The following is a 12,478-nucleotide window of genomic DNA, read 5'->3' on the forward strand; positions in this document are numbered from 1 at the left end:
CATAGATGTTCACCAGCCAGGAACCAAGAATGTTACAATAAAAGATACAAACTGGCAAGATGGAAGAGATGGTGTAAAAACATACATAGGTGCTCCCCAGGACAAGGGTGCTCTGAGTGGCTCTGGGAGAGACTCTGGGGAGAACATTGTTCCTGTGAATGTGTTTGACCTGCTGCTGGTATCTGTACAGGAGGTAAACCACGGAAGTGCTGGCCCAGAGCATGAGGACCATACATAACCTATCAAGGAGTGTTACAGTGCTGTATATAGAGACTGTATGCTTTCCTCAGTAGGCACAGCATAACAGTATACAAAATCTCTTTTCCTTGTGATGTTTTTGTTCCTCCATTTACCAATCAAAGTCAGAGGAGTCATGAAATTTATCAACAAGTAGAACATCCAGCCCAAGGCTATAGTAAATTTGAAGTAGCTGGGAGCTTTTCTTTTGAACACTGGCCACCTGGAGCTCCTGGGGTTGATGGTGATGGCCTGGAAGACACTCAATGGGCAGGTGCTGAAAATGGACACATCTCTGCCCACTTTTTGAAGATAGAAAACAAGTTTGCATCCAAAATCATTGAGGAAATACTGCAATCCGAAAGCTGTCACTGAATAGGGGATTCCTTGAGTCAGAATGACCAAGATGTTGGATACAAACATGTTCCTGAGAATCACCTCTGTGGACTTGACCTTACACCCAGTGAAGTGAAGGACAATATAGTGGTAAAGAAGTGAGACATTCCCCAAGGTTCTCTAACATTCCCCCAGGTTCTCTACCTTCTACTGTTTCTCTGCCTTAAAAGGGGAAAATCTGTTCAGTCACTAATGAGCCTGCATACTTTCAGTAAGTCACAACTGTCATCATCAATTATTCTATACACGCAGAGTTAAAAGAAAATATTTCTACCCACACAATTGTTATTTGGGTAAGCTGCCTGTGCAACATTCACAGCATCCTGTAGATTCATCCTATACTTTAGTGAAGGCACAGAGAATATTAAGATTATCTCTAGTAATTTATGATGCTTCTGAGATAGGCTGAGCAGTAGGATGATTGCAAATCAATAGTCTTTAAGTTGCTTAACAACCAACCTTTGTTATCATTGGTATGTTACCCCAACAATGGTGAATGAGGGCTACATTATAAGCCATTGTGGGTTGGCATAGGATGCAATACCTTCACGTGAAAACTAGTTATGACTGACGACACGGTCATTATCGCTTACCTCTTATATGGACCAATGTTACGCTGCTGTTCATCAGGTTGGATATGACCAGTCCCCCAGAGGAAAGCAACATAGCCCTTCTTTGAAGAATTTGGTGGCATCGTGGGCTATGTTTTCTGATGCTAACAGCAAGACAGGCAGTTCAAAACCCCCAGAGGATCTCGGGTGGGGGGTGGGAGGGTGGAATAAGGCTCTCTATCCTTGTAAACAGGTACAGTTTCAGAAATCCACAGGGGTAGTTTGACCCCTCCAACACATCTCTAGGAGTTGTAATTGACTGGTGGCATTGAGATTTGAGTGTGTCCTTAGTCTGGAAGCTCCACTGAACCTCGTTCACCATGGTTAACCTCAGTGGTATTTGAAATACTGGTGGCATAATTTCTACCATCCAAGCAACCAGCAAGCCAATGCGGTGTGGCAAACAGATGATGAGTGCAAGTGAAATGACGACAATGCATGAAGAAGACCGCAAAATATCTGAGGCATTTGCATTATGGCATTGGTGACGAATATGGCACATCCCATGAACATTCAAAGTAACAAACATATTTTGGATGAAATACAACCAGAGTGCTACTTAGAAGGGAATAGCAAAACTGCAGACCTGTAGTCACGTTAAGACTGAACTCCCAAACCACACTCATGGGCATGTAGCCCATGCCAAGTCATCGCCATCCTGTAGGACAAGGCAGAACGATGGGCAGTTTCTGGGAATGTAACCTTTTGTAGGAGTAAAAGCCTCATCTTTCTCCTGTGAAGGCTGATGGTGCCCAGCTATCAAAAGATATAGCATCTGGGGTCTTAAAGGCTTGTAGGTAAACAAGCATCCATCTAACTCAGAAGCAACAAGGCCCACATGGAAGAAGCACACCAGCCTGTGTGATCATGAGGTGTCGATGGGAATCAGATATCAGGCATCAAAGAATAAAATAAATCCTCTCATTGTGAATGATGGGGGAGGGTGGGGTGGAGACCCAAAGTCCATATGATGGCACCTGGACATCCCTTACAGAAGGGTCATGGGGAGGAGACAAGCCAGTCAGAGTGCAGTGCAGCAATGATGAAACATACAACTTTCCTCTAGTTCTTTAATGCTTCCTCCCACCCACTATCATGATCCCAATTCTACCTTACAAATCTGGCCACACCAGAAGATGTTCTTGACACAATGGATGGATGGATGCTTTGCGATGAGTGGTATGAACCCTCAATAAAATGATTTTTATTGAAAAAAGATTTTTAGAGTCCTCTTTTCATAAATTAGAATGGCCAAATTTAGAATGTTCATTATTTTTTCTGTACTCAAGAAAAACTGAAATTCCAATGAAATACAAGGCATCCCTGAAAAACAACAATGAAACTGAACTGTCAAACACTTCAAAACATGGACCAATTGGAAAGACACAGCCGATCTCATAAAAGCCATGACTGAATCAGATGGCTATCATCAAATTTTTAAAAATTAAGGTCTTCACAACAAAAGAAGCAGACTTTGTAGGTTCCAGAGAGGCGAGGAAAAGAGGAGAGGAAAAAGGAGTAGAATTATAAGATCAATCGTTAAATACATAAATAAACAAAACATACACATAAATACACCAAAAGAAACTCACTGCCATCAAGTTGATGCCAACTCATGGTAACCCTAGAGGACAGGATAGAACTGCCCCTGAGTATCTGAGACTAACTCTTTACAGGAGTAGAAATCCCCATCTGTCTCCAAGAGAATGGCTAGTAGTTTCAAACTGCTGATCTTGAAGCCCATTGTAAGCCCAACGAGTAGCCTTGTACCACCAGACCTCCTCCACTGATGCATAACACAGACACACAATTCTTTTTTCATTTTTCAAAAATAAATAGACAAAGGCACCTCCTCTATAGGAACAATGAAGAAACAAAGTGGACTCTGTGCAGAGCCTCATTTTTATCCAAAACAAAATGAAAAATTGGGACTGATACTGTTATTTATTTAGAGTCAGTGGGAAATGGAACCAGCTTTCACCTACAAGGAGGCTCTTGAACTTTAGACTCATTTCACTCTGACACCAGAACCATTGAAAAGTCACTTTTAGCTTGTGAGGTTGTATCACTTTTAGCCTAAGTGCAAGAGATGTGTGGCCACACTGCTAGGGTGAGTCATCTTGGACCCAGCTCAGAACAAAAAGTCCCCAAAGCCTTGGTTGTCAGGTGGTTTTAGATAGATAGATAGATAGATAGATAGATAGATAGATAGATAGATAGATAGATAGATAGATAGATAGATTTACAATCTCAATGGGATGCTATGTTGTTATGGTACCTCTTCCTAGAAATTTTCCGTTTTATCTAGATTTCCTAGCTAAGATTAAGATAGACAAATAAGGAAAATCTCTTCTTACCTCTGTGAGTGATTTCATGGTCTTACATTCACAATTACACATTAAAAATCCCTTGGAGGCTCTTTCCGTGATTCCATTCCACTTCCAACAAATTAAATGTCCTTTTTGTAGAGTTTTGATGGGAAAACTCTCCAGTGGAAGGGGGAACCAGTCACACAATACTTCTCTGCTAAAAAGAAAAACAAAAACAAAAAAACTTCTCTGCTAGTCTCTTCTGGTTCAGACGTCAGTTTTTCTTACTCCATCCAAGGAAGCCCCTGTCCACCTCCAGGAGTCTTGGAAAATAAGAGTCTCAGATGCTTAAATGGTCCCTGTGGAGATGCTCACCAGACACTGACGTTGACAAGAATTAGAAAGTGGAGTAAAGTTCTTCGGAACTTTTCTCAGGTCCCCGGTGGTGGACTGTCGTGGTGGCTACAGGTGAGATGATAATTGCAAATCTGGGGGGAGGTGAGGTCACACAGTCTCTAACCCATATCCAGGGCTCCGGCTCCCTCTCTTTCTTCTGACTGTTGCCATCTTCCCCAAGTTCATCGCCGAAGTGAGAGATAGAATTTAGGTGAGTATATTCTACTTCAGCCAGAAAGACAGGTTCTAGAAAGGAAGAGACAGATCATAAGCTGGGTGAGCTATAAAAATCCGTCAAGGAGTTTTCCATGAGGTAGAAATGAATCCAGTGAGAGGGTCGCCAGAGGTATGAGGCTGAACTGTGGGGGAGAGACGGGAGGTCTCAGACCCAACAATCGGGACAGGCTGCTCCTGAGGTAATTTAATGAAAATTCACAAGTTAGGCGGGTCTAAGTGTTAGACCCAAGTTGTATCACAATGTAAATTTTATGGTGCTTCTTGGTTGAAATTTCAAAATTAAGCTGCCATTCCACATGGTGTGTAAAACTCGCAAAGAATCAGAACTACAAGTTATTTCTCTGGATGCTTTGTGCATGCAGTGAGAGGTATAAGTGAGCTAATTAAACTATCTAGTCCTCAATGGAAACTCAGTTTAATGGGGTGGCCATTAGAAAATATATATAATTCTGTAGTTTTGCATATTTGTCATATATATTAATGAGAGTTTTTTTGGAGAGGGGCATGTAATATGGTTCTGTGATCTTAGATAAGGAATAGCTTTTGCTCACCCTCAAAGATTCCGTTCTTATGTATGTTCTCTGACCTATCGTTTGGGTCCCAGCACAGTTTTGCAATGGAAAGAATTGTACATTGATTTATTTTTTAAAAGAGGGGAGGGGGTAACGCTGTCGTTAGGTGCCATGGGGCTGTTTCGAACTCATTGTGATGCTGTTGTGTACAGCAAGGCCCGGTCTTGCATCATCTTCACAACTGTGGTTATGTTTAAACCATTGTTGCAGCCACCATGTCACTCCATCAGCTAGCTCCTTGAGGATCTTCCTCTTTTTCCATAAGCTATGTCGTCTCAAACGCATGTTCCCATGCAGAACCACCTGCTTGTAAATTGGAATCTCAGGCTCTGGAAACTTATCTGATGGCTTCTATGGATTTGAAAACAGCAATGATTCTCCTATTCCAGATAGTCATTGGAATCCTGGGGAATGTCTCCCTCATCATTCACTGTGCCTTCCTTCGCTTCTGTGGATGCAGGTCACGGGTTACGGATTTAATTCTCAGGACCTTGGCTGCAGCCAACCTCTTAGTCATTCTCTCTATCGGCGTCCCCAAGACAATGCTTGCTTTCGGGTCTAAACATTTCCTCAATGATGTCGGGTGCAATCTTGTTTTATATCTTCAAAGGGTGGCCAGAGGTGTGTCCATTTGTGCCACCTGCCTCTTGAGTGTCTTCCAGACCATCACCATCAGCCCTATGAACTCCAGGTGGGCAATGTTTAAACTGAAAGCCCTAAAGTACCTTGGCCCTTCCAATATTCTCTGCTGGATACTACACATGCTAGTAAATGCCATTTTTCCTATTTATAACTCTTGCAATTGGGGCAACAATACCATCATAAAGAAGAATGTGTTGGAATCCTGTTCTACTATTGAGCACAACCATGCTATAATATTATTCTATGCAGCACTGATATCCTCCCATGATATTTTGTGTTTGGGATTCATGTCCTGGGCCAGTGGCTCCATGGTTTTCATCTTGTACAGACACAAGCAGCGGGTCCACCATTTACGGGTGAACAGCATCTCCCCCAGAGCATCTGTTGCAACCCGGGCCACTCGAAATATCGTCGTTCTGGTGAGCATCTTCGTATCATTTTATACCCTCTCCTATATGACTTTTATTTATTTGGCTCTTCTGGATAATCCCAGTGGATGGATAGCAAACGTGTCTGCATTTATCAGTGTGTGTTTCCCAACTGTCAGTCCCTTTGTTCTTATGAGCAGTGACTCCCGTGTGTTTAGACTCTGTGCTTTTTGCTATAGAAAGAATACCGGTACATCATTTCTATCTTTCATAAGAAAGATGCAATTCATATAGTTTGTACCATCCTTACCACTGACTTACTCATACCTTGCAGAATGTTAAGAACAACTATGAGCAAGTCTCGCAGAGAAAGAGAAAGAGAACTAGACAGACAGATTCTGCCCCAATGATAAATGGCAAGGAATAGTAGCATGGGTAAATGATAACCAATGTAATTATTAGGTCAAAACTAATAGACTTGCATTTTTGTTAATAATTGCAATAAAGATGGTCAGAATCTGTATAAGGAAAAAAAGAGTCAGTCGTAAAATAACATGTTTTTTTCTCTGATTAGTTGGTGTCAAGTCAGCTTCAATTCATGGTGACCTTCTGTAGAATGGGAGGAGGCATTGACTGGTCTATGTTAATCAACCAGTTGTTGGCATGTTGGAGCCCATTGCTCTACTACTGTGTCAATCCACCTAAGTGATGGTCTCACTCATTTCTGCTGACACCGTCTACTTGGCCCAGCATGTTGTCTTTCTCCATCACTTGTTTCTTCCTGATGATGTATCCAAAGTAACTGTGATCTCGTCTGCTCATCCTTGCTTCTAAGGACCATTCCGGTTGTACTATCTCCAAGATGGCGGTATACTAGAATTGCCTTAGAACACACATTTTTAACCTGTGATGTGGACATGTCAAGAAATTTAACAAGACATGAAAATCTAAAGTCTGCTTCAGAAAATGGAATTATCATCTGGGAAGAACATTTGGGAAATGTCCTCTTGTGGTGGGGGTATGATTCTATAGGATCCTATTGAAGTGGAAGTAGCTTGGAGTAAACTGGAAGAAAAATTGGGTCCATGGCATTACGAGTATTGTTGCCAATATCTGAATTGTGTGTCTTTCATAATAAGAGAAATAATGGTTCTTTGAAATATGATCATGTGTCTGAGGGGAGTTTAGTATATTAGATATGTTTACAGGTAAACATTGGAAAAATAAAATGTAGGGAAACAAGGTAAAATAGAAGATGTGTGGAGTCATTTTTTTTTATTTGATAAGTGTGGGAACCAGCCCACAACCAAATGGGTCCTAATGAGTGGTTGTGAAATTGAAGGGTAAAATATAAAGAGACAGGCAAAAGTTCAGGGTGCTCACCTCTTCCATGGAGTCAGGAACCAGAAAGAGTAAATGTATTCTTTCACAAATGTACAAATGTGCTTGATACAATGGATGGGTGTATGGATTGTCATAAGAGCTGTACGAGCCCCCAATAAAATGATGTTTTAAAGAGAAACTCACTGTCTTTGAATTATGCCAATTTATGGTTTCTGAGACTATAAGTTTTTACAGGAGTAGTGAGCGGCTGGTGGTTTCAAACTCCTGGCCTTGTGCTTAGCAGCCCAATGCTAACCACGACACTTCCAAGACTCCTATGTATAAGCAAAAGCAAATTAAAATAAGTCCCTTGAAAGCATCGCTTTCCAATTTAGCCAATTGTTTATGCTGGCCAAGTCCTAAAAAGTACCCTGTTTTCACAAATGAAACCTTTGGTAAATCCCCTCTGATGACTGAGCAGGGATGTGACCAGTCTTCTATCAAAGAGTTTATGGTAAAATAGATTAATGCAAAATGTAGGTAGCTTAAAACTTAACACCTTATCATTTGCCGTCCATTTAAAGTTTTTTTAACAATTTATTAGGGACTCATACAACTCTTATCACAATCCATACATACATCAATTGTATAAAGCACATCTGTACATTCTTTGCCCTAATCATTTTCAAAGCATTTGCTCTCCGCTTAAGCCCTTTGCATCAGGTCCTCTTTTTCCCCTCCTACCCCGCTCCCCACTCCCTCATGAGCCCTTGATAATTTATAAATTATTATTTTGTCATATCTTGCCCTTTCCACCCCTCACAGCCCTGGTCCTTAAGGTATCATCCACCCTGGATTCCCTATGCCTCCAGCTCCTATCTGTACCAGTGTACAACCTCTACTCTATCCAGATTTTCAAGGTAGAATTCAGATCATGGTAGTTGGGGGAAGGAAGCATTTAGGAACTGGAGGAAAGCTGTATTCTTCATCAGTGCTACATTGCACCCTGACTGACTCATCTCCTCCCCTTGACCCCTCTGTGAAATTTGTTTTTTATTATTGTATGCTTTTTATTGTTACTGTTGTTGGGGATTTTCATTTGTTTGTTTTTATATGTTTTTCGATATTTAAATCCAGGATAAGTAAATCCATAGACAGTAGCCAGAATAATGGCTTCTCTGGGTTATGTCAGGGGAGATTGGAGGAAAAGAGGAGCTAACAATAATGAATATAAGAAAGAAGAAAATGTTCTGAAAATTGATCGTGCAACCCTTTTAATATATCTAAATTACTGCATTGTATGATTTCTGAGTTATGTGCCATAAAACTGTTACCATTTTTATAAAGTAACATGTTTTCACATGGATGGGTAGCTACAGCGGATTGCACCAAAATTCCTTTACAATCAGTCACTCACAATCCCGTGGCCCAGTGCTGGCTGAAATGCTGGACTATTAAGCATAATGTCAGAAGTTAAACTGTTCCGTGGAAGAAAGGTGAGGTGATCGACTCATGTAAAGATTTTGTTCGTGTTGTTTTTGGATACCATCCAGTTATCTCCAGTCTGGGAAACCCGTGGAAACCATTCTTTCTGCTTTGAGTCAGAATCCACTCACTGGCTGTAGGTTTGCTGTAGTTTAGCACAGTCCATGAGATAGCCACCCTTTCAAGTGATGAAAACCAATGCCCGTGCATGTTACTCTTAAAGAAATTAACAGTGATCCAGCCTCTCGTATTGCAGGGCCCATGTGCAATCGTAGACCAAGAAGAAAGGCCTAAGCTAGTAATGTCACATGGCTTATGACCTCCTGCGGCAGGATCCATTGGGAAGAAAAGGAACTGTAAATACTGGCTGTCTTACAAACCTTGCACCGCTGGGTGGTTGTTTTATACAAGACGGTAGCAACCTTAAATGGAGTTCCCACTATGAGGATGCTGTCCTTCTCCTCGTGGTTGATTCGTGAGCCACTCTAAGATAAGGAACACTGAGAACACCGTCGACATGGCGCAGTTGCTCAGGACACCAATACACACGTGGGCATACAGTGACAGATACGCAGGTAGTGGTTGGACTCCTCCTGCCAAAAATGAAGGCTAACTCCATCCTCACCATCTACCCCTGATTTTTCGATGGGGCAACACTGGGAAAGAGCAGGCGCCAATGGAGGGGACCTCAACCTAATGCAAGGGGGAAACTGTACTCACTGCCATGGCTCAATTTTCAGGCAAACATTAGAGAGCTCTCTAAGGGAAAAATAACACTAGCAAGATATGTACATGTTGGAGTAATCGATCATTCAATATCAAAAGAACAGTATTTACCAAAAATTACAAGTTCAGATGGGTTAGAATATAAGGAGGAACGTAAAAAGAGAGTATAGAGAAGAAGTTGGAGAAGTGATGTTACATTGAGAGGATTGAAATCCATGAGATGAAACAAAGTGTATATGCAGTTTTTCATGTAAAATTGATGACCGGCTCTATAAATCTTCACCCAAATAATAATAATAAAAATTTAAATAAAAGAAACACAACACATTCCTATCGTTTAGACTCTTACATATAGATTTAATACACTGATCGTACTGAATGATAAAGTGTATAAACATCCAGTCCTTCCAACTGTGCACAAACTTCTACCTGGTAGACCTTGGCATGATTTTGTCAAGCCTAAGATTTACAGGTATGATGCTGAGCACTCTGTAAGATCTCTAATAAAACCTTAGCTGATCAATTTGACTCTCTCTCTTTCTCTCTCTCTCTCTCTCTCTCTCTCTCTCTCTCTCTCTCTCTCTCTCTCTCTCTCTCTCTCTCTCAACTGTGCCCCTGAGACCCACTCATCCTTCTAGTGGGTTACAAGTCTAAGAAGTAGACAACAGTGTTAGTGAGAGGAACTCCACTACCATAGATCCTTAGTGGATGAGGCCAAATTTAGAATGAGTGTTTCTACTCTCAGGAGGGCCTAGGGGATGCAGACAATTTACCACCTGACTACTAGAATCAAACACACCCAGAGATACCTCTGAAGATAGAGCTGGGAATCTGCTCCCAAAAGTCTACAGCCATGAAAATTCTACAGTGCAGAAGTCTTCTTCTGCAAGATGTGGAGTTGCCATGAGTCAGATTCAACAAATGGTTGGTTGGCTGGCTGGCTGGCTGGCCGGCCGGCCGGCTGGCTGGCTGGCTGGCTGGCTGGCTGGCTGGCTGGCTGGCTGGCTGGCTGGCTGGCTGGCTGGCTGGCTGGATGGTTGGTTGGTTGGTTGGTTGGTTGGTTGGTTGGTTGGTTGGTTGGTTGGTGTTGCTCCCTGATGTCCAAATTTTTCTCTATGTTGATTATGTTATTTGTTGATAGGACCAAAACTTCAGGCCACATCAGCCTGATTAAGATGTTATTCCAACTCTGTCAGGAAGCATGTTTGATAAAATCTGAAATAATACAAAGTCTTGTTTTCACAATTAACGTTTGTTGGAGCTGTGTGCTCACATGTACAATGCTGAGTTCTTTCTGGATTCAAGAAAAATATTTCATTGATAATTTACTGATTTGGAAAGTGGAAGCAGTCTAAAGCCAGATGAGACCCTTGAGCTTTGGAGAATACCCAGGTACACAGTTTTTGAAAGTCGCCTTTCCTCTTGCTCCTCAACTCTTAGAAACTTTGAGCTGCACAAAATGAGGGATTTGGGGCTCCCTGACTGATATGCCCACTTAAGGGTGGGTCATCTTGGATCTAAAAAAAGTACAAGGACTCCCCAAAGTCTTCCAAGTAGAAATGGTGTGTTCTAGGAAGAAAAACAACACACACAATAACCAATCTGGACGAAGAAACATCTCAGCTTAACAGGTAAATGTTTTAGCTTTTTTGAGGGAAGTGTATACCTTGTGCATTTCCCTAAAGCAGTTACTACTTCTTTGGGGTTTTCCACAGAGTGTCTTCTAATGTCTGACCTGGTTCACTGATGGTTCTGCTAAGCTGAAACTTACAGTGTCCACTGACCTGAGGTAGCAGTTCAGTCTCAGGTCCAGGTATGCAGAACCAAAATCAGATGTGGTTCTATTCCTCACTGCTCAACTTGGGTTTTTTGCTCTTACCTATCTTCTGGATCTTTGGTCAGTCATTTTGAAAGTAATATAAGCCAGAAATAAGAACCGCCCTTTGGGTACTCTTAACTGGTAACAGTGTCAAATGAGCATTGGACTGCTAACTGCAAGGTCGTTAGTTCAAAACCACCAACCACTTTAAGATAGAATTATAGATCTCTTTATCTTCATGTAAGGAGGGCGGGGTGGGAAAAGGGTGGGGGTCGAGAATCAAACAGGAATGCAGGAGGGGAGGGAACATTAGAACTGATTGTGATGTTGTATAACTCTTTTTAAAAGTGATTTAACCATGGAAGGGTATGATGTGTGAATACTGTATCAGGAAAACTACAAAACAAGACAGAAAAACGTGACCAAAGGTTACCATGGATGAAGGAAGAAGTTCTGTTGTTTGACTGCATTGAGTTATGTTAATGGTGGTGGAATAATTTGGAAAAGGATATCAATAATGGTTGTACAACACGAAGCGTATAATCAATGGCACTGTATTAGACATGTAGAAGTTGTTGAATTGGAGAATGTTTCACCTTGTACATTTTCTCTGCAATTAGAAAAACAGTCCTTGAATAACAATGAGTGCAAGAAAGAAGAAAATGTTCTGCAATTTACTGTGGTGATCACTGTACAACTCTTCTCAATATGATTGAGTTGTATGACCTGTGGTTGAAGTGCTAATAAGACTTTTTAAAAAATCTATAGTCTCAGAAGGCCCATATAGGATTTGGGGTTTTAATCGACTAGATAACCATGATTTGGGGTGGGGGTGGACTTGGGATGGAATCCTTCAAAGGCATAAACAGTTAAGCACTCAGTTATGAACTGAACATTGGTGATCCAGTCCAGCCACAAGGGCCTGATCAACTGCTTCAGAAAGACCTCAGTCCAGAAAACCTGAGGGAGCAGATCTTCACTGCACACAGAGTCATTGTGGTAGTTACATAATCTGGTGTCGACTTGAGGGTATTGAAAGTGAAGGGATGGAGTTTAGCCTGCCAATCATGCCGCAGCTTGAATGGAGGGCTACCGGGATAAATGCCTCTCTGGAGGCTGACCTCCCCCTCTGTGTTTCACCTTCCTGTTGATGAGCCACTTTGAGCCACACTGATGGCAGCCAGAGCCCTGGAAAGGAGTCCACTGCCATTGGATCTACAAGATGTTGTACCCACTGGCCTACATTCTGCATCATGGTGTGTGGCTGTGTGAGTCTAAAGAAAGATTTATAGACTATTATCAGACATTTGGGATAATATTGGAATTATGGGCTTGACCTAGAATGGGCTGGGATGTT

This window comes from Tenrec ecaudatus, chromosome 18 (genome assembly GCF_050624435.1).
Source record: "Tenrec ecaudatus isolate mTenEca1 chromosome 18, mTenEca1.hap1, whole genome shotgun sequence".
NCBI classification, from domain to species: Eukaryota; Metazoa; Chordata; class Mammalia; order Afrosoricida; family Tenrecidae; genus Tenrec; species Tenrec ecaudatus.